The 22132-nt window shown below is 39.8% G+C and overlaps 1 protein-coding gene across 7 annotated transcripts in view; it reads left to right on the top strand.

The window, feature by feature from the left end:
* Positions 1 to 22132, top strand: part of brd4 (bromodomain containing 4) — a 176369-nt gene that overhangs the window by 26783 nt on the left and 127454 nt on the right. The gene's annotated exons all lie outside the window — the stretch shown is intronic.

Below are 22132 nucleotides of genomic sequence, written 5' to 3'. Positions count from 1 at the left end.
CAACCAATATATTTCCCTTTAGTCCGAGAGAGTCCTACTCAGTTCCTTCAGTAACATGTCTGGAGTCTGTTCGATGTATCCATCAAAATTGCCCCTTCAGTTTCACAGCCGTGGGATTGGTCAGTAACACCTGATATGGTCCTCTCTACCGATTCCGAGTTTCCCTCGACCCTAGTTCTTGAACAGGACAAAATCCCCAGGTTCTAGGGTGGGATAGTCACTCCTCTCTGCAGGGTAGTTCTCTTCCTTGTAAGTCTATTGTACCTGTGAATGTAATGCTTGGAGAATTTTGGATAGTTGGCATGTATATTCCCCACCTGTCCTTTGGTAGGTTTTTGTTCCCATGGGCACCTCGCCCTCCAATGCCCAGGATATCTACAATTGAAGCATACCCCACTTGGTCTGGGTTTTGCCCCCCCCCCCCAAATACCCATTGCCTGTCTGTGATAACGGTCAGCGTGGTGGACCAGACCTACCATTCCTAGAATCCTGATGGTTGGATGGAAGTCATTGGGTTAGCATTCTTTTGGATCCTGTCAAATAAGAGTCCGGGTTAACAGGGTATGGCCATTCGGGAAAATGATCCCAGTTCTGATGCCCAGATATGGTCTGCACGCGTCGCCGCTGAACATATTCACCTTTAATATTAGTTCCCTTCGGGGTTGATCGGGATTTGAAAGCTGGTTCCCAATAATATGTCAAAGCTCATCGCTATATTATTGGCTGACTTAGTTGGTAAGCATTGGAGCAATAGGGCATTAAACTGGGACGGATTTTCATTATTAAAGGCTTGGTCTCCTGTGAAAGTGCTGTAGCAGGGCACAAATTGCTCCCAATAGTTTGGTCCGGATTCCCCAGGCTTAGGTTTGCATTCAAGTACTTTAGTGATGTTTACAGGTTGCTGGAGAGGCTTGAATAATCTGGTCTGTCTGTTCCTTCTCCTTAGGGTTTCCTGCCTGTAACTCCTGATAGGCTTGGTATCTTAATTTTGCCTTCCATTTCCGCCCCTCATCAACTGAGAGAATCATGCAGCAGAGACCGAATAAATCTTGTGGGGTCGCATTATACATTTGTATAGTACTGCCGACATACTGAGCAAACTGTGCTGGTTTTCTTTTCTATCTGGGGCCTGATTCATGATCATTATCAGTTCTTGAGGCTTCCAGGGTGCATACACAGGAATCACTGAGGGCTGTCCCTCCTCCACTGCTCATGGACTGGGCAGCATTTGGGTGGGCAGTTGTCTTGGTGGAGCCGTTAACTCTGGGGGGTTTTATTGGATTCCTCCCTCCCCATCTCGGAGCAATCCTTGGTATTCCCTTTATAGATCTCAGGGTATAGGGGCCTCTCCTTCCCTGCTGCCGCTGTTTTACTTGAGCGGCCACCTGTATGAATACTGGGAGGATTGGGATTCGGGAGCACTGGTTACACTTGACCCCTGGTAAGGTGAGTGCCCACTCCTCATCAAGGTCACTGTCCTCAACCAGGGTCGGTATGCCAGACATGGGTTCGGGATCCCTTGTTTCCCTATTAGTTCAAACTTTAGACTGACGTTCCTGCCCTTCTCTCCTATCTAGGTCAGACTTAGTTTGCTTTTCCTGCTCTCGTTTTCAGCGCCCATCTACCCATTCATGTTCCGCCTTTAGCGTCTCCCAACCTTTTGGTGTTCCTTCAGCAGTACATTCCTCTATCCCTTTGTCATATGCATTATTCCTCCAACTTGCTAATAATATACTGTTCCACTTTACATCTGCCTTTTCCTTCCATTCCCTTTTCAACAATTTCCACTTCCTTCCACAGTTCTTTTTCCATATCAAATTTAGTGCTTGTTCTCATGAGGTAATATCCCAGGTTCTCTCCCCCCACCCCCCGTGGCCAAATTTTGTTCCCTGATTTCTTATTCAGTGCTGCACTCAACATTCGTAAATCTTTTTCCTTGTCTGGAAAAGTCTCACACATATTGTGTAGGACTGCTGCTGGCCCGCTCGTATCAATGGACTGCAATTAACCCATGTTCTCTAAGTAATTTACATGGCACAAAGCCTCCTGCTCAATTGATAAAATTGACCGGGCATGTCTGCCTCCTGCCCAATTAGTAAAGTTTACCTGGTACTGCCTCTTGCTCAATTAATAAATTGACCTGGTACTGCCTCCTGCTCAATTAATAAAATTTGCTTACCTTATACGAGTCTCCCAGCAGATTCTTTCCCAATCCCGTCGAGGTTATGCGATCAGCCTTGGGCAAGGGATCGTGCCTCCAAAGGAACTAACGGAGAGCAGCAAAAGGTAAAATACTTATTGGGCGTCCAGTCGGTCTCCCCAGTCCCCAGAGTGGTCCAGCTGCTTACTCAGCCCGTCTGCTTGGCACTCCCTCTCTATTGGGATCCTGTTTGTGATGCCAAATGTTAAAGTCGAATCCGAATAAAATTCAGGAAACCCACTTCTTATAGTTACAACACTTTATTGCGTACCCTCCTGCAGGAATTTGAGACCCAGTTGTCAGAGGGAAGGCACGTAAGTATTGCCACCACCCGACAAGTGGGCCCACTCCCTCCGGTTACAGCTGTATATTTATACAGAGTAAGCCCCATACAGTACTGTTGCAAGATGTCATTTGAACTGGTACGCCCACCAAGTCTGTTGATGCGAAACTTAGTTACAGACAAGAGAGTCTACTAAATCAAGGCTTAATGACAGATGGATGTGCTGTCCAGTCTTTATCAGTTATTCCCTTTGCTAGATCCTGACTTAATTACATATGGATGTTCATTCCTGTCCTCATTGGTGAGTCCTCCTCCCCCTACTCAAACGAGGGTACAATATGCAATGTCTGTCTGCAAACCAAGGAGAACCAGTAATGACCCTATCTTAGCTAACTGCTGAAGACAGAGTTTACTTCAGTTCAAAAATTCCTATTCAGTCCCAATTATTCTTTTAGCCAGAAGTTACATAGGTTCAAAATGATTTTTTTATATCCTCAGTTCCTCATTTGCATGTCCTCCCTGTGGAATGCGTGGGATTTCTTTGGGCTCACTGCTTTCCTCCCACAATCCAATGATGTACCAGTTAGTAGGTTAATTATTAATTGTCCTATGATTAGGCTAAGGTTAAATTGCTGGGTGGTGCGGCTTGAAGTGTGGATTCTGTGCTATATCTCAATAAATAATTTTCTCCAAAGCTGCATTAATTCTAAAGTTAATTTACTGAGGTTAAGATTGTTGTAATTGAGTGACTGTCCTGAAATTATTTATTGCCATACAAGCTGGCTTTATAGTGAGCTTGTAGGGAACGATTGTTTCCTTTTGGGAGTGATTTTTTTTTAAAGGAATGGTTAGGCTTCACTAAATGAGTGAAACACAGTGATGGAAAAAGTTGGATCTTGCATCATAGCCAAATGTATGTCAATATACTTTAATGCAGTGCATTGCAATCTAATGGACAGTATAGCAGTTCTGGACAAATGTATTTAACACCTTCCTGTCGTAGTCAATGCATGTGTTCCATTGAGTTAGATTGGCTGTCACAAGTATATCATTGATCTTATGAAAGACAGCTTTTTAAAAATAAAACTTATGCTAGTATAAATTTGACTCTCTACACCCCACATTTTTAGGACAGAGTAATGGAATTTGCATGATAAGATGACAGTAGAAAGGTATTTGTCCTGCATTGAAGAAATGTGAAACATTAAACATTAAATACTATCTAGTTAAGAGTTCATCTGTTTGCATAATATTTGGAATTTTGAAATTAAAGTGACATAATTTGTAACATGTATTCTGAGCAGTGTTGTGGTATCCACTCCAAACTCTCTGAGAACTACCCAACTTGTTAGTCCATACTTCATGGGGGAAAAAAATTCTCTTAAAGGGGTCCTTTACAAATCATTCCCAGGTTAGGCAGGGTTGAGTTCTGCTTGCAGCAGCCCGTAAATCCAAATGACCAGTCCACCAAATGATTACTTATATGTACAGGCTGTATGTAAGTCACACGTTCATAATCTGAGGACTTTGGAAATCAAATTCTTTCCTGTCTTTCTTTAAAGAAAGTATTAAAATCCTAAGATTAATCAAGCTATTTAAGAATAAAACTTATCAAAATTAATTTGACAGGCAATAAAGATTCTTTTTTATCCGAACTTAATGTATTGATTGGTACTTGTTTAGTTGAGAAGCAATTGTTGAATTTTATAGCTTTATAGTGAATATTTATTAAGTAATTTGTAGCTAAGTAGGACTTGATTACTTTGACTTTTCATTACTTATTAAAATTTAATTTTGTAGTGATCTGTAGTTAATGTCAAAGTGATACTGCTCAGAAACTGGTCTTGGTCCACTGAGTTTGCATTGATTACTGAATAACTATTTATACTAATCATGCATAATCCCATTTTTAATTCACTCTAGTCACACGTAAATAAATAAATATTCCCTACTTTTGACTCTCATGTTCATTAAATGCAATTTACAATGCCTTTTGACCAAGCAAAGGTCTTGAAATCAGAATATTCTGGGTATCATTTGTAGTGCAATGCAGAAATCTACTGGAGTGCAATTTGCAGATAACTTGCTGCCAGTAATTGACCTGGGGTTAAAGTATTATTGCCGAGTGAAAGCTTGATGTGTTTTGTATGTGTGTAATTCTCACTTTCAAAAGGTACACTGAGAAAAAATTCTGCAAGATTATATCTGATCATGCCAATTGGCTGTTTTTAAAATAAAGGATCTTACATTTGAGACATTGTTCCTGATAATAGGCTATCTGATTCTAAATGTCTTAATTTCTCTTTATGTAACAACATTGGTTGGTTTCAGTGATTTTCATCTTATCCCCTAGATTCACCTTATTTGTTAACAAGTGGCATGTAAAACTACAGTGCTTCATAGACTTTTTAGTTTTGTGGACCACTCCTTTTGCTTCTGATTTGCCTTTCACCTTTTGTCTGTGCAAACAATTAATGGAATGATTTAATATCAAGACATAGAACTGAGATTTATTTTCAGCTCCCTAACCAAGTGACTTTATTGCCAATCAATGGGCATTAAAATCTCAGAGGACCAAAAGTTCTGCTCTACCAAGTTTTGGACTTCCTTCAGTGCATTTTATTTGTTCAGGGTGGGTTGGTACATATTTATATCAATATTTTTATAGATTGTATTTGAGTAATGTGAAATTTACATGCAACAGACCAGCATCAGAGTGCAGTAAATATCTATTAAAATTATTGGTGGTGTGAATTAATGAATAATATTAACTATTTTGTGACTTCCTTTATTTCTGAAGGACTTGTTTTATCAGCAGACATAAATTAGAATTGTTGCCATGTTGTGAATTTGCATTAAATTTGAACTAGTCTTTGACAGTGGATTTAAATGTCAAGGAGGAGAAGATGGCGGCACAATGGCAGCGCACGCAGCCTGTCCAGTGAATGATATCTGTAATCTATCAAGTAGGGGACTGTGCACAATTCTGATTTGATGGAGGCGGATGTGAGAGTACGGAGGAACATTTGGAAAACTTCTGAAATGCCCGCTTCGCTGCCGCTGCTACTGTGTGGTAACCGGAATCTCCAGAGCAGAAGGCCTCGAATCCTCGGCTTTGCTTGTTTCAGCGGCCAGGGCTAGGTCGATGGTGCTCGGGAGGCTGTATTGGAGGGGCTGGTCGGAGGCTCGAAGTTTTCGGACGGACGGACTGTGTCGACTGTAGTCGGCTGCTTCCAAGGCATCGGCAAGTTGATGGTGCCTGGAGGTTTATGGCAGGGATTTTCTCCCTTTTGCCGCCTACTATTGGGAGTCAATCGACTCGGGGACTTTGAGACTTTTTTTTAACCATGCCCATGGTTTGTTCTTCATCAAATTATGGTATTGCTTTGCACTGCTGTAACTATATGTTATAATTATGTGGTTCTGTCAGTGTTAGTCTTTCGTTTGTCCTGTTTTCTGTGATATCACTCTGGACAAACATTGTATCATTTCTTAATGCATGTATGCATTTCTAAATGACAATAAAAGAGGACTGAGTGATCTCATAATCTAAATGGCATAGTTTATTTTTCTATATATTGGCATTGTTAGCATTAACTAATGTGGCTGCTTGATCCCTTCAAATGCATTGATTTCTTGTTTTAAGTTATTGCTCATAGTGTACCCATGCCATTAAGTTAAGCTTAGCAATAATGAAATTGGACCCCAAATAGTAAGTTGTTTTTCGTGTGACTCTGTTCATGCCAAGTTCATATGGATTACTGTTTCACTGCTTAGAGTGATGCAATTACAAAAAAAAAATCAATGTCAGTAGTTTACCTAGAAGTAGAACTTTGAAGGCATTTAAAAAATACACCTATTTTCATTTTTTAAATCTTTTTTATTGATTATTAAATATCAGCAAAAATACATTAAGATAAGTCAATATGTCAATTGTACAATAAAAAATTAAATTAGCAAATAACTGATTAATAAAACTAAGCAATATATCAATAATAAGAAAAATGAAGTGTTAAGTATTTTTTTGAAAGAAAAAAAAAGAGCCCCAACTAACTAAGAGAGAAAAAAACCCTACTAACTTTTTAAAAAAAAAGGGGGGGGAACCTATTGGGAGCACAACCCCGGAGCTATATGCCATACAAGCTTCCATAAAAGAAAAACGTTAATCCGCCAACTCAAATCCATTTAAGCAAAAATCAAAAGGAAACCATATTAATTAACTCAAATCAGATGATAATAGTGGGCAAAAGAACCCCACCTTTTCTCGAAATCAAATCGAGGATCAAAAGTTCGACTTCTGATTTTCTACAAAATAAGACGTAGCATCACCTGAGAGGACCATTGTATCAAAGTAGGAGTAGACACATCTTTCCATTTCAACAAAACAGCCCTTCTGGCCAATAATGTAACGAATGCAATTACATGTTAGTCTGATAGAGAAATCCCATGAATATGTGGAGGGATTATACCAAACAAAACTGTTAGTTTATTAGGTTGTAAATTAATATATGAAACTTTAGAAATTGTAGAAAAAATAGATTTCCAAAAATGTTTCAATACAGAACGTGTGTCAATATAGCTGTCTCGGTTTTACATTTATCACACTGACTATCAACATTAAGAAACATCTTAGACAGTCTCTCCTTTGTCAAGTAATAACGATGTACAATTTTAAATTGAATTAAAGAGTGACTGGCACAGATCGGAAGAAGAGTTAACCAACTTCAAAATCCATAACCAATCCTCTGTTATCACGGTCATGGTTAAGCTCTCTTTCCCAATTTTGCTTAATCTTAAGTGAAGGGTAATTCTGCTGTTGTAACAATAAATTATAAATTTTCCTAATAAAACCTTTCACTAAAGAGCTCATTTTAAAAATAATATCTAACAGGTCAGAATCCTATTTATATGGAAAATTACTTAAATATTCTTGTAAGAAGTATCTGACCTGAAGATATTGCAGGACATGTGAATGTGAAAGAGAGTATTTAGTTACTAATTTCTCAAAAGACGTCAATAGGCCATCTTGAAACAGATCCATGAAGGAATAAACTCCTTTATTCCTCCAAAGAAGAAAGGTAGAATCACTTAATCAAGGTTTAAATAAGTAATTTTGATAAATTAAACTAAAAAGTTAAAATTTTTTGGATTAAATAATTATGAAACTGTACACCTCTGGATTTTACATGATGATTAGATTGTTCTTGAGCATCAACAGATATGTATTCGCATTTCTTTTAATGCAGTGCTATGTTTACTTCCTGAGGTTTGTAACGTGTGAGATATGAAATTTGATCTACTTTGTTCTTAAAATGAATATCTGTTTTCTAAATGGGAATGCAGACTAAATAAACTGTAAAGTATTGTAAATGGGATTGATGGGGAGGCAAGTTGGAATAAACAGACTGGCATCTGTTTACAGGAATGTATGTCTTCAGAGCTGTATCAGGAGTAGTGAAATGTTTGAGATCTGTTCAGATTTGTTCATTTTTGCTCTTTGCGTTGACCATGCACTCTTAAAATGTAAAACTGTCTGGTCTATGTTTTAAGATTTTTGTTTATACCCCTGGAAGTTGTTGCACGCTTCTGGAAATCTGTTTTGTATTGAAATAGAACTTGTAATTTTAGAGACTCTGGCCATTTATTAAAAATTCAAGATTCTGAAAGCAACTGTAAAGCAGTCACGTGTCTGCCACTGCTTGAATGTATTGAAACCAGTTAGAAATGTGCCTGAGTAGAGCTCGTACCTCCTCCCCCATATCAGTCTTAATGTTGTATTTTATGTCTGCACTAAATTAAACTCAGGCTTAAGATGCTTGCAATGTAACACTGTACTGAATGTATTGTATTATTTAGGGAACTGGTTTGTGCATTTCATAAACAGACTTGTATACTTGATACAGGTACTTAAGTTATTTATTCAGCTACTTCGTTTTCCCTTCATGACTGAAGCTAAGGTATGTTTTTAGATGTCAGCTACTCCCCAGCATTTGATCCATGCTTCAGTTCTTTGAGTGCACTTGAGTAGTGATTGTTGGCAGACAGTTCTTGAACTGGCGCCTACAAACATCTGTTTTCTATCAAGAGTTGCTTTGTAATGTTTGGGGGTAGGGAACAAATCCTAATGTAGGGATAGTAAAAATCACTAGTGATTCTAAGTTTTAACATTGTCGGTACTTCTACTAGTGCTCTCGGAATGTCTTTTACTTGGTGCAAATTAAATATACTTGCAATAAACCATAATATAGGAGCAGAGTTAGGCCATTTGGCCCATCAAGTCTGCTTTGCCATTTAATCATGGCTGATCTAATTTTCCTCTCAGCTCCAATCTCCTGCCTTCTCCCCATATCTCTTCATATCCTGACCAATAAACTTTGTACATAGTAACAAAAATACTAATTTCTAGTCAATCTGGTAGTCAATTGTGTGTAAATAAGTATTGTTGCAGTACAAGAGTTGGGTGGTATTAAAATTTGTCCAGCAACGGAACAAGTGTTGTCTTATAGGTACATCTCAGCTAGATATAAATGTGATTAAAATTGGTATGCAATCTGATAGATCCAAGAAAGAGGGAATAGTTAAGGAATGTCATTATCAGATCGGTATAGTGACTTGACTATCTGGAATGCATTGGATAGATTTGAAATTCATAGTTCAAACCAATAACCTTTCATCATTTTTTCCCTTTGTCCAACTCAAATGTTTGTGCATATATAGTTTGTTCCCTATCTAATGTCTTAATAGCTTGTGTTTGGCCTTTAGTCATTATATGGTTATGTGATAAGCACTTCACCTCGTGTGTGAGTAGGGACAATTTACATGGCTGAGTATGGACAGTGTTATAGTTCATTGAACTCTGAACAGTTCTGAACAGCAGTCAGAGGTAAGAACAGTTTTTGTTCCCTACTTCTGGTTTCTGTTGAAATGGTAGTTGTGAATTATAATAAATTAGTTATGTACTTAGGGTCCATATAGGTCACATGAAGATGACAGATGGAATTTTATGATATCTTCTATTTTCATAGTCACAATTACAAGCACTTTTTATTCTGGACTTTATTGCTTGAATTTAATATCACATCTGCCTGAGTGACACTAGTTTGATTTGGAACAATAACTTACGGTAGTGTCCTCTTCTACACATCACATTACATAACAGTAATTTTTGAGTCTTGCAAATTCTATAGTATGCAGCCACTTTCATAAGTCATGCAGATTCTATGCTGTACCTGCCATTTTCCCTTCTAGTGCTTGGGAATGATTTTATTTGTCCATAGATTGTAAGTGCAATTACCACTACAATAGTCTGCCTGCAGTGGGACTGTGCAAGATCTAAATTAACAGTCTTCATCTCAGTATCACTGCATGAGCTGGAGCAGTCTGTTTATAAATTAATTGTGCAGAAATATTCACGTAGCTACACTCACCTCACTAATCACTGAGTAGGAACCTGTCTACTCTACCTAAGCTTGAAAGGACCGAACAATGTATATTGCTTTTTTGGCATATGTATTTACTGATGAGATAATTCGGCCATGGTGCGCTTACTTCAAAGTTGGGTATTACTGAGTGTTACCTTGTGTAAGCTCTTCTTGATCAATATTTTATTCTCAAACCGGTCATGTCTCAGTATTTTGTACTAATTTATTTGTATTTGCACAATTTGTCTTTTGCACACTGGGTGTTTGTCAGTCATTGTAGTTTTTCATTGATTAATCTACTTTGAATGCCCACCTGAAAATGAATCTCAGATGAGTTATAAATATCGACCTTTTGGTGTTTGGAGGAGTTAGGTCTGAAAAAAATACGTCATTGACTCAGTTTGGCTGCATTGGGCTCAGGTTTTAGTTTTATGTCAAAGCAAGTTGCTAGACACAGCAGGTTCTCCAACAGACCTTAACTTCCCATTTGTTTACTGGAACAACAAAGAATCTTATTTTGGTATTTTGAATGAATTTTAGATTTTGCAGAAAATGTCTTAAGCCTAGTAAATCATAGGATTGTTGGGGTAGGGCTTGTTTGACCCTTTGTCGTTACAGGTTATTAGAGCAGCCCAGTTAGCTCATTCTTTTACTTGATTTCCTTCCACTGCCCCCAAACACAAACACAGGCCTACAAATGCTTATGCCTATCCAGTCTAATTCTCATTTGAATGTCCTGAGTGATTCTGTTTTTGGCACCTTTTGAGGCAATATGTAAATAACATTTTAAAATAGCTTTAGTGTTTTCCTCATTCCCTGGTTTCTTTTGTCAAAACCATTTTTAAAGCATTTATTCTATCTAGTTTTTGTTTTTCCACAATTTTAAAGTCCTCTACAAATTGTTATCTAGCTAAAATTTCTAGAAACCTAAAAGAAATCTGTGAAAATGAATTGCTTTTGACTTCGTTGAATCATGAAAGATTTTAATTTACACAGTGTCATCACAATGTGGGTGACATATAGTAGCCACCCACAAACCAGCTGTGATTATCAATTTGGTTACCGGATAGGAAATATCTCGAGTAGATTACTTGTCACTGAATGAGTCACCCAATCTGAATCATTTTAGCAAAGCAGTGTATTCAGTTAATTAAATTTAGAGTTTACAAGCTCAAACAACAAACTTAAATACCTCAGATTCAGTTTTATTTTTATAAATGAAAGCTGGAAGAATGAAAGGCGATCTTGTGTAAGCCTATTAAAATCCTGTAGGACTAGATCCTGTAGGAATTTGCCCTCTGTGTTGAGGGGATATTCTAGATGGCAGGAGGGCTCAGAAATCAAGGGTCACAAGCTTGAGAACTGGATTGGCCGTTAGATTTCAAGCAGAAATTGCCTCACTCAGTGGTAGACTTGTTACTGTCTCTCACAGTAGATAAATGTATTTAATGCTGATGATCAGTAATACAGGAAGAATGGCATCATGATACTAGAGTGGATGATTGCTATGAGAGTGTTGATGGTGGAATATGCCTGGAATATTTTCTATATTTAACTATTTGTTTTAGTCAGTGATCCAGTATGATTGGTCAATGATCTTAATTAGAGGAGGAAGCTGAAGGTTTAAAGAATGAAGCTTAAACATTGGGGTAATAAAAAGCACCATTTCAGGAGAGACCATTGTAGATGCTGGAATCTGGACTAACAATGTTCTGGAAGAACTCAGTTTGAGCAGCATCTGAATGAAGAAAGAAAATGTAGACATTTTGACTTGTTGCAGGGTCCTGATACAGAGATTTGACCCAAAACGTCAACATTTTCTGCCCTCCTGCAGATCACACTCAACATGGTGAGTTCCTCCAGCAGATTGTTGTGCTATCTCCTTCTTAGCTGCTCATGGTTTTTAAAAAAAAGTTATTGGTACACAACTTGATTTGGTCATGTTTGCTGCTTCGTACATCGTGTTAATATAATATTGACCTCTGTTCTGTGAGCTGTCAGATTGGATTTGTTTCTCACCTGTGCAAAAATACTTGCCTGTTCATATAGGTCTATTTAGCCTTCCTGTATATATTGAGTCAATTTGAGATGGAAACTCTCTGGTTCAGAAGTTAATGCCTCTTGGCATGTCCCAGGATTGCCTTTGTCTTTTTAACTCCATGTACCACAGAAATTCATTTATTACATTGTGAGAATCTAATGCCATCCAGTAATTTGAAGAAAATTATTTGTAGTGCCAATTTTCTGAAATGTTGCATTAATATTAATCTAATCTAATATAAGCCTGCAAGGGGAGAGGCTGTACTTGATCTGGTATTTGGAAATAAACCCGGTCAGGTGTCAGGTCTGTCAGTGGGAGAGCATTTTGGAGATAGTGATCACAATTCTTTCTCCTTTACCATAGCATTGGAGAGGGATAGCAACAGACAAGTTAGGAAAGCGTTTAATTGGAGTAAGGAGGTTATTAGGCAGGAACTTGGAAGCATAAATTGGAAGCAGATGTTCTCAGGGAAATGTACGGAAGAAATGTGGCAAATGTTCAGGGGATGTTTGGAGTTCTGCATGGGTACGTTCCAATGAGAGAGGGGAAGAATGGTAGGGTACAGGAACCATGGTGTACAAAGGCTGTTCTAAATCTAGTCAAGAAGAAAAGAAGAGCTTGCGAAAGGTTCAAAAAGCTAGGTAATGATAGAGAGCTAGAAGATTATAAGGGGAGCAGGAAGGAGCTTAAGAATGAAATTAAGAGAGCCAGAAGGGGGCCATGAGAAGGCCTTGGCAGACAGGATTAAGACAAACCCCAAGGCATTTTACAAGTATGTGAAGAGCAAGAGGATAAGATGTGAGAGAATAGGACCAATCAAGTGTGACAGTGGAAAAGTGTGTATGGAACCGGAGGAGATGGCAGAGGTATTTAATGAATACTTTGCTTCAGTATTCACTACAGAAAAGGATCTTGGCGATTGTAGGGATGACTTACGGCAGACTGAAAAATTTGAACCTGTAGATATTAAGAAAGGATGTGCTGGAGCTTTTGAAAAGCATCAAGTTAGATAAATCACTGGGACCGGATGAGATGTACCCTAGGCTATTGTGGGAGGCAAGGGAGGAGATTGCTGACCCTCTAGCAATGATCTTTGCATCATCAATGGGGACGGGAGAGGTTCTGGAGGATTGGAGAGTTGTGGATGTTGTTCCATTATTTAAGAAAGGGAGTAGAGATAGCCCAGGAAATTATAGACCAGTGAGTCTTTTTTCAGTGGTCGGTAAGTTGATGAAGATCCTGAGTGGCAGGATTTATGACCATTTGGAAAAGCATAATATGATTAGGAATAGTCAGTATGGCTTTCTGAAAGGCAGATCGTGCCTTACGAGCCTGATTGAATTTTTTGAGGATGTGACGAAACACATTGGTGGTAGAGCAGTGGATGTAGTGTATATGGATTTCAGCAAGGCATTTGATAAGGTACCCCATGCCAGGCTTATTGAGAGAGAAAGGAGGCATGGGATCCAAGGGGACATTGCTTTGTGGATCCAGAACTGGCTTGCCCACAGAAGGTAAAAAGTGGTTGCAGACAGGTCATATCTGTTCTGGCACCCCTACTCTTTGTGATTTTTATAAATGACCTGGATGAAGAAATGGAGGGATGGGTTAGTAAATTTGCTGTTGACACAAAGGTTGAAGGTGTTGTGGATAATGTAGAGGGCTGTCAGAGTTTACGGTGGGACATTGATAGGATGCAAAAATGGGCTGAGAAGTGGCAGATGGAGTGCAACCCAGATAAGTGTGAGGTGGTTCATTTTGGTAGGTGAAATATGATGACTGAATGATAAGACTCTTGGCAATGTGGAGGATCAGAGGGATCTTGTGGTCTGAGTCCATAGGACACTCAAAACTGCAATGCAGGTTGACTCTGTGGATAAGAAAGCATACGGTGCATTGGCCTTCATCAATTGTGGGATTGAATTTAGGACCTGAGAGGTAATGTTGCAGCTATATAGGACCCCAGTCAGACCCCACTTGGAGTACTGTTCTCAGTTTTAGTCACCTCACTATAGGAATGGTGCAGAGGAGATTTACAAGGATGTCTGGATTGGGGAGCATGCCTTATGAGAATAGGTTGAGTGAACTCGGCCATTTTTCCTTGGAGTGACAGAGGATGAGAGGTGACCTGATAGAGGTGTATAAGATGATGAGAGGCATTGATCGTGTGGATAGTCAGAGGCTTTTTCCCCGAGCTGAAATGGCTAGCATGAGAGGGTACAGAGGAGATATCGGGGTAAGTTTTTTTTTTACACTGAGTTGTGAATGCGTGGAGTGGGCTGCTGGCGATGGTGGTGGATACAATAGGGTTTTTTAACAGACTCCTGGACAGGTAAATGGAGCTCAGAAAAATAGAGGGCTTTGGTTAACCCTAGGTAATTTCTCAGGTAAGGACATGTTTGGCACAGCTTTGTGGGCTGAAGGGCCTGTATTGTTCTGTAGGTTTTCTGTGTTTCTATTAATATGACCATCTGATTTTAACTGACCTAGTTGTTCAGCACAGGATTGAGCATTCTGCCCCAAGTCCCTTCCAGTAAGTATATTGTCACTGCCTTTCTTGACTTTCAGCAAAGTGAAACCTTGTTGTAGATGGCCTTGACAGTACTTAAGAGTTTGTAGCATTTTGCTAAAATTCTTTTGCTCCTTTCAGTTACCAGCTCCTTAGTTCACTTTTCTGTTGAACCATGGCTTTCAAGTACCTTTAAAGCAACACACATCAAAGTTGCTGGTGAACGCAGCAGTCCAGGCAGCATCTCTAGGAAGAAGTACAGTCGACGTTCCGGGCCGAGATGTCTCAGCCCGAAACGTCGACTGTACCTCTTCCTAGAGATGCTGCCTGGACTGCTGCGTTCACCAACAACTTTGTATGTTCCTTAAAATTCCAGCATTTGCAGAATTCCTCGTGTTTACCTTTAAAGCAGTTTCCTTTTCCTTCAGGCATGGTGGGTTTGCATCCTGGAGTGTCTTATTTGTGGTGGTTAATTAGTTTCACAGTTTTCTGGTCATTTTTTCAAAGCTGCCGAGTGTGCTCTGACTGAGTCTACTTATTCTAGACTTGGAAGATATTCAATGCTGTGGACACTCTTGCAGCTCCTGTTTGTTGGAGGTCATTTATTAGATACTGTATTAACAAAACACTTATGGTCAGTGTTTCAGTTGCTGCTGTTTGTCTGATTGATGGGGCAGTGCATTAGGTAGTGGATAGTCCAGCATCATAATTACATAAGAACTTAAACAGAGCAGGAGTAGGCCAAGAAGCCCACAAGCTTGCTCTGCCATTTAATCAATCATGACATATCTAATCTTAGCTCAAGATCATTTCTGTATCTCCTTATACCCATCAACTCCCTTATAGTTCAAATCACTGCAGATGCCTACTTCAGATATATTCAGTGAGCCTGACTTCATGGTTGTCAGGTGTAGAGGATCCAGAGAACTCTATGTATATTTGCCAATCTTGATCACTTTATTCAAATCATTAATAAAGATTGAGTAGGAAAGGCTGCAAAGCTGACCTCTGCATACCTACCAGATACTGTCAATTGCAAAGTAACTCATTTATCGGGACTCCCTTGTCCATTCATCCCCCCGATCTCTGTTCTGGCACTTATCCTTGTAAGCGGAGCAAGTGCAACACATGCCCTTACACTTCCTCCCTCACCACTGTTCAGGGCCCCAGACAGCCCTTCCAGGTGAGGCGACACTTCACCTGTGAGTTGGCTGGGGTGATACGCTGCGTCCAGTGCTCCCGATGCGGCCTTCTATATATTGGCGAGACCTGACGCAGACCGGGAGATCGTTTCACTGAACATCTATGCTCTGTCCACCAGAGAAAGCAGGATCTCCCAGTGCCACACATGTTAATTCCACATCCCATTCCCATTCTGATATGTCTATCCACGGCCTCCTCTACTGTAAAGATGAAGCCACACTCAGGTTGGAGGAACAACACCTTATATTCTGTTTGGGTAGTCTCCTTCCTGATGGCATGAACATTGACTTCTCAGACTTCCGCTTATGCCCCACCTCCCCCTCGTACCCCATTCTGTATTTATTTATATACACACATTATTTTTCTCCCTCTGTCCCTCCCACTATACTTCTTGCCTATCTTCTGGGCTTCCCCTTTCCCCTTTCTTTCTCCCTAGGTCTCCTGTCCCATGATCCTCTCATATCCCTTTTGCCCATCAACTGTCCAGCTCTTGGCTCCTTCCCCCCGCCCTCCCCGCCTTCTATCATTTTGGATCTCCCCCTCTCCCCCTCCCACTTTCAAATCTCTTACTAGCTCTTCTTTCAGTTAGTCCTGACGAAGGGTCTCGGCCCGAAACGTGGACTGTACCTCTTCCTAAAGATGCTGCCTGGCCTGCTGCATTCACCTGCAACTTTTATTGTGTGTCATTTATCTGGATTCTATTTCTATCTGTTACTAAGTTCCCTGTCTGTGCCAATATAAAGTTATTTGCATTTTAGTGCAGTAGCCTTTTATGCCTCACCTTTCCAAGTACCTTTTGAAGTTCAGAAACACTTCATTTACTGGCTCCCTCTTATCTGCCTCTGTATTCTCAGTGAGCTCCAGTAAGTTTGTTAAAGTATTTCAAAAACCATATTGAATCTGCTTGACTTTCTTATGATTAATTTGAACATTTAACGTATTTTGGGAAAATGCTAGAATTCAACAATATTGTTTGTTTGGTTAGCTGGGCTACAATTTACAGCTTTCCTGTCTCCTTGCGTTAAATAGTTATGTTAGATTTGTACTTTTTCAGTCTTCTGGGATCTCTGGAATCCAGAGTATTTTGGAGTACTAGGAACATTCCCACTATCTCTGCAGTCACTTCGCTTGGCTTTGGGCCATGAGGCCTTTAGTTCCAATAGCTTGCTAAGCATTTTTTCCCTCAATGAAAGTTCCTCCCTCTTTTTATCCCCTTTAGGATTTTCATGCCTTTTTAAACCTGTGTGCTCACCCCTTTCTAATAGTGTTATATAAACTACTCTTGTAAAGCTTTCTTCCCTCCCCTATTGCCCAGTTCTCAAAAATTATTTACTAGTTTATTCTCATACTCTATTTATTTAAGTCAGCTCTTCCTGGTTTCTAAAGTTTACCCAATTTGTTAACCTTCGCTCTTGCCTTTCCATTTGAGACCATTATTAACTTGCTCATAGATTGCAAGTGCATTCTTGTGGATTCTTTTCCTCACTGAATTATTATTTTAATATTTATGATATAAATGCCTGTGTTGATCTGCACTCTTTCCCTTTGATTTATTTTTCCAGTCCTCTTTAGTCAACTTTGTTCTTAAACCAATGTCATTTTGTTCATTAATGTTTAGAAAATGAATTTCAGACCCAGATTTCTCAAACTAAATATTGAATTCTGTGAAGGCTCTTCCAGAATCAATAATATGAAATGGTGTAATGAACCAGAGTTGATTAACAATGAGACATAAAATAGTACTTTTGGAGTCAAAGCTGTGTCTGTGAGCTTAGAATCAATGCCACTATGTCAACTGATTGTCTAGTCGATATGTAGGTTAAGATTATCCATGATTATTATAGAGCATACATTTTCTTGACTAATACTTAGTGCCTTTCAGAGCATGGGTAATAAACACATTCTTGCCCTTTCTGAGGATAATCTCACAGATGCCCTATCCTGAACTGGAGGGCATTGTAGTGAAGTCTTGTCTTTCAAAACATGGTATTTATGAGAATACTGTATTTGTCATCAATAGGATCACTAGAGATCCTGATTATAGTTGGCTGTGATGGGCTGTCCATCTGGTTTACATGCTTAATACTAGACTTCCAAAACAATATTCCAAGTTTTGCCGTCGTAGAAATTTACCATGCGAACAGAGAAAGCAACTCAAAAGACATTCTCAATTTCAAACAGGTGTCACTTCTGGAAATCATTCAGCCATGACTGTTTAAGTAGAGGGTTCAATATTCATTTGTCTTTGGGAGTATACAGAAGTCCTGTACATACCGAAAAAGAGGACCACTTCTCACAAGGCTCATATGCCTACTCTCTCAAACATCCTGCCTCGCCTGTAGCTGAATATGTGGATCGAACATCGTCCTCAGCCACTTTAGAAATCAGAGCTGGTGTGAAAGTAAGCCATTCTTAATTCAAGAGACACAAGAGGATAACATTCCCTCTTTTTTTTTTACACCGCTGCACGGACCAACCAACCAACTTGCTTTAAGCAAGAAATTGTTACGCGGCTTTAAAACAGTGCAGCACTTGAATTTTTTTTGTAATATGTACATTAAACAAACACAAACAACAACTGAGAACACAAGCAAATGATGGCAGGCAACCAAAACAACTGACAGGCACAGTGGTAAAAATAAAATGTTTTGACTAGACAGCGTCAGCATTTGGTGGACTACCGCCTTTCATTCTGTGTTTATTGTTACAACTTACAACAGTGTTGTACCTTGAAACACTGATAATGTAAATATGTTGAAACTATAAAATGTTTCAAAGTATGTCTGTTTAGACAATTAATGGCTTATTTTCATTAACACACAGTTACAAGGTATGTCACAATTATACTAACATTAACATTGTATAAAAGAAAAATTCCAGTTACGTGGCAACAAACGCTATGTGTGCAGAAGCATTTCAGTTACTGCAAGGCCACGCACCCACGCAGCTTCGAGGGAACAGTGGGAGGGAAAGAGTTTATAGTTTGGTGTAACTCTTTCTGCAGTGGAGGAGATTAACTTTGCACAAGGTGAGGATTGACAACAGCAAGCTCCCTTCTAGTTCCATTTCCTGTGTTCATGTCATAACCCTCCAAACTTCCTCCCTCCGTGCAGTTTATTCCAGATATTCACTACCCTCTATGTAAAGAAGTTACCTCAGGTCTGTTTTAAATCTCACCCCTCTTGTATCAGTGCCCTCCAGATTTTAGACTTCCCAAACCAGGGGAAAATGCAGACAGTCCACCATATCCATATCACTCAATTTTGTAAACTGCTGAGGTTTCCTCTCATTCTCCATCATTACAGGGAATAAAGATCCAGCATGGCCAACCTCTCTATAACTTAAGCTCTCTAGTTCAGTTCATGCAGCATCCTCATAAATATCTTCTGCACCCTCTGCCGGTTGGCAGTGTCTTTCCTGTAACAGGGCTACCAAAACTGTACACAATGCTCCAAATGTGGTCTCACCAACAACTTGCTTAACTGCCACAAAGTCCTTGTTCCTAAATTCTGCCCTGGCTGCGGGTCAGCATGCTAAACACCTTCACCACTCTGTTTACTTGTGTGCCTGCTTTCAAGGCTCCTCTTCTCTATAACATGTCAGTACCTTGCTATTCACTGTATAAGTCCTACCCTAGTTTGATTGTCAAAAATGTATCACCTCACAGTTATGTTTTAAAATCCATTTGTCATTCCTCAGCCCATCTGAGCCTAACTGATGAAGATCTATTTGTAATTCATTGTATCCTGCTGTACTGTCAACAAGATCCTTAATTTAGTACCAGTCCTATCTATTTGTGATATGAAGTTCAGTGACGTGATCGATTTTTTACATACCCATGAAATAGCTGAACAAACCACTCAGTTGGGGCAATTGGGAGCAGCCATATCCACGAATTAAATTTTAAATATTCAATGTTCAGTAATCATCCATTGTAAATTGCTGAGTGTAAACAAGTAATATCTGGTGGGGGGGGCAGTTGGTGAGAATGTGGATACAATTAAAAATTGGAATTAATGTAGGATTAGTGTAATTGGGTAAATTATCATTAATTATACCGGAAACGCATTAAAATTGGGGCAGAACAGAAGTCATTGATTCCAATCTAACCACAGATTGTTTCCCTTATGGAGATGCTAAATTTATATTGTTTGCAATTTTAACTTTGCCCTAAGATGAACTTCAAACTCTTCTCTATCATTTAATTCTGCATTATTTTACTTGTCTGTTTATTGTCTCTCCATTTCTTCTTTTGTCCTCAAATTTGATTTTTTTTGGTCTGATCACCATTCTTACATCAGGCATAAAAATATCCCTGCATTTAAAATATACAATGGTCTACAGTAAGTTATAGTCAAAAGGTTTTAAATTATTTAAATTCTTATTTATCTCCTTCAGTATACTTGTCAAGCTCCAGAATTTTCTTATCTCCCTGCTGTAATGTTTAAATTCTATCTCTCTGACTAACCTTCCTAACATTCCCTTGAGTTCAGAGTATGTTGATTCAAGCCCTGCTAAACTCCTTGAACACCACGTGGGAAGTAATACTCACTGTATTATTAATTGCCACTCCACTGAACATCCAACTGAACTCAGACTGGCCATCAGTGAAGACATGTTCCCAGTAGCGTAAGAAGGGTGCGGGACAGTCAGTAGTATAGGCTTGGAACCTAGACAATTCAAGGTAGCCAACTGCATTGGTGCTGCTTCCTACACCCATGCTGAACTTGTTGACTTCATCCAATGCCTCCAACTTCCACCCTGCCCTCAAGTTTACCTGGTCCATTTCCAACACCTCCTTCCCCTTTCTCAATCTGACTGTCTATCTCTAGAGACAGTTTATCCACTGATGTCTATTATAAACCCACGGACTCTCACAGCTACCTGTACTATACCTTGTCCCACCCTGTTACTTGTAAAAACTTCACCCCCTTCTCTCAATTCCTCCGTCTCCGCCACATCTGCTCTTAGGATGCGGCTTTTCATTCTAGAACGAAGGAGATGACCTTTTTCAAAGAAAGGGCTTCCCTTCCTCCACTACCAATACTGTCCTCAACCGCATCTCTTCCACTTCACGCACATCTGCTCTTACCCCATCCTCCTGGCACTTCTGCCAGGATAGGGTTCCCCTTGTCCTCACCTACCACCCCACCAGCCTCCATGTCCAGCATACAATTCTCTGAAACTTCTGCTACCTCCAATGGATCCCACCACTAAGCACGTCTTTCCCTAACCCTCCCACCCCACTTTCTGCTTTCAGCAGGGATCACTCCCTATGCGACTGCCTTGTCCATTCGTCCCTCTCCACTGATCTCCCTCCTGGCACTTAACCTGGCAAGCCAAGTAAGTGCTATACCTACCCCTACACCTCCTTCCTCATTACCATTCAGGGCCTTAAACAGTCCTTCCAAGTGAGGTGACACTTCATCTGTGAGTCTGTTGGAGTCATTTACTGTGTTCGGTTCTCCTGATGTCGCCTCCTGTATATTGGTAAGTACCAACGTAGATTGGGAGACCACTTTGCTCAGCATCTACACTCTGTCCACCAGAAAAAGAGGGATCTCCCAGTAGCCAACATTTTAATTCCACTTTCCATTCCCATTCCAATCTGTCCACCCATGGCATCCCCACTGAGGCCACACTTAGGTTGGAGGAACAACACCTTATATTCCGTCTGGGTAGCCTCCAACCTGATGGCATGAACATTGACTTCTCAAACTTCCAGTAATGCTCCCCAAACCCCCACCATTCACCATTTCCCATCCCCCTTTCCCTCTCTCATTTATCTACTTAACTGCCCATTGCCTCCCTCCAGTGCTCCTCCCCCCTGCCCTTTCTTTCTTCCTTGACCTTTTGTCTCTTTCACCAATCAACTTCCTAGCTCTTTACTTCATCCTTCCCCATCCAGGTTTCACCTATCGCCTTGTGTTTTCTCTCTCCCCTCCCCCCATCTTTTAAATCTACTCCCCAGCTTTTTTCTCTAGCCCTGTAAAGAGTTTTGGCCCGAATCGTCAATTGTACTCTTTTCCTTGATGATGTCTGGCCCACTGAGCTCCTCTAGGATTTTGTGTGTGTTGCTCTGACTGGCCACCTGTGTTTAAAGCGCCCCCTAATTTGCTTTGGGAAAATCTTGTTTCCAGTTATTGAATCATGTTGTCAGTTCTTTCTCTCATCAAGTTTGGTGTTGGACTTCATTCTCCATTGGAACACCTTTCCTGCATATCTGTCAATGTTGTGAAAATTGTAGTATAGTAAGATCTAGGAAATATGGCATGCTGGCTTATGAAATAAAAAGGAAATGCTGAAAAGTTCATGTGAGCCAAAATCTATATAAATAATAGTATTTCTCATGTCGGAGTGAAGTGCAGATAATGGTCTTCAAAATCAATTTATTGGAGCTAATTGTTATAGTTGCATATTTATTGCCACCATCTTGTACTATATCGCATTGCATGTGACGCACCAGGTTATTTCA

The sequence above is a fragment of the Mobula birostris genome, chromosome 32 (assembly GCF_030028105.1).
Source record: "Mobula birostris isolate sMobBir1 chromosome 32, sMobBir1.hap1, whole genome shotgun sequence".
NCBI classification, from domain to species: Eukaryota; Metazoa; Chordata; class Chondrichthyes; order Myliobatiformes; family Myliobatidae; genus Mobula; species Mobula birostris.
The sequence above is the reverse complement of the archived record's forward strand: the minus strand, read 5'-3'. Positions and strand labels throughout refer to the sequence as shown.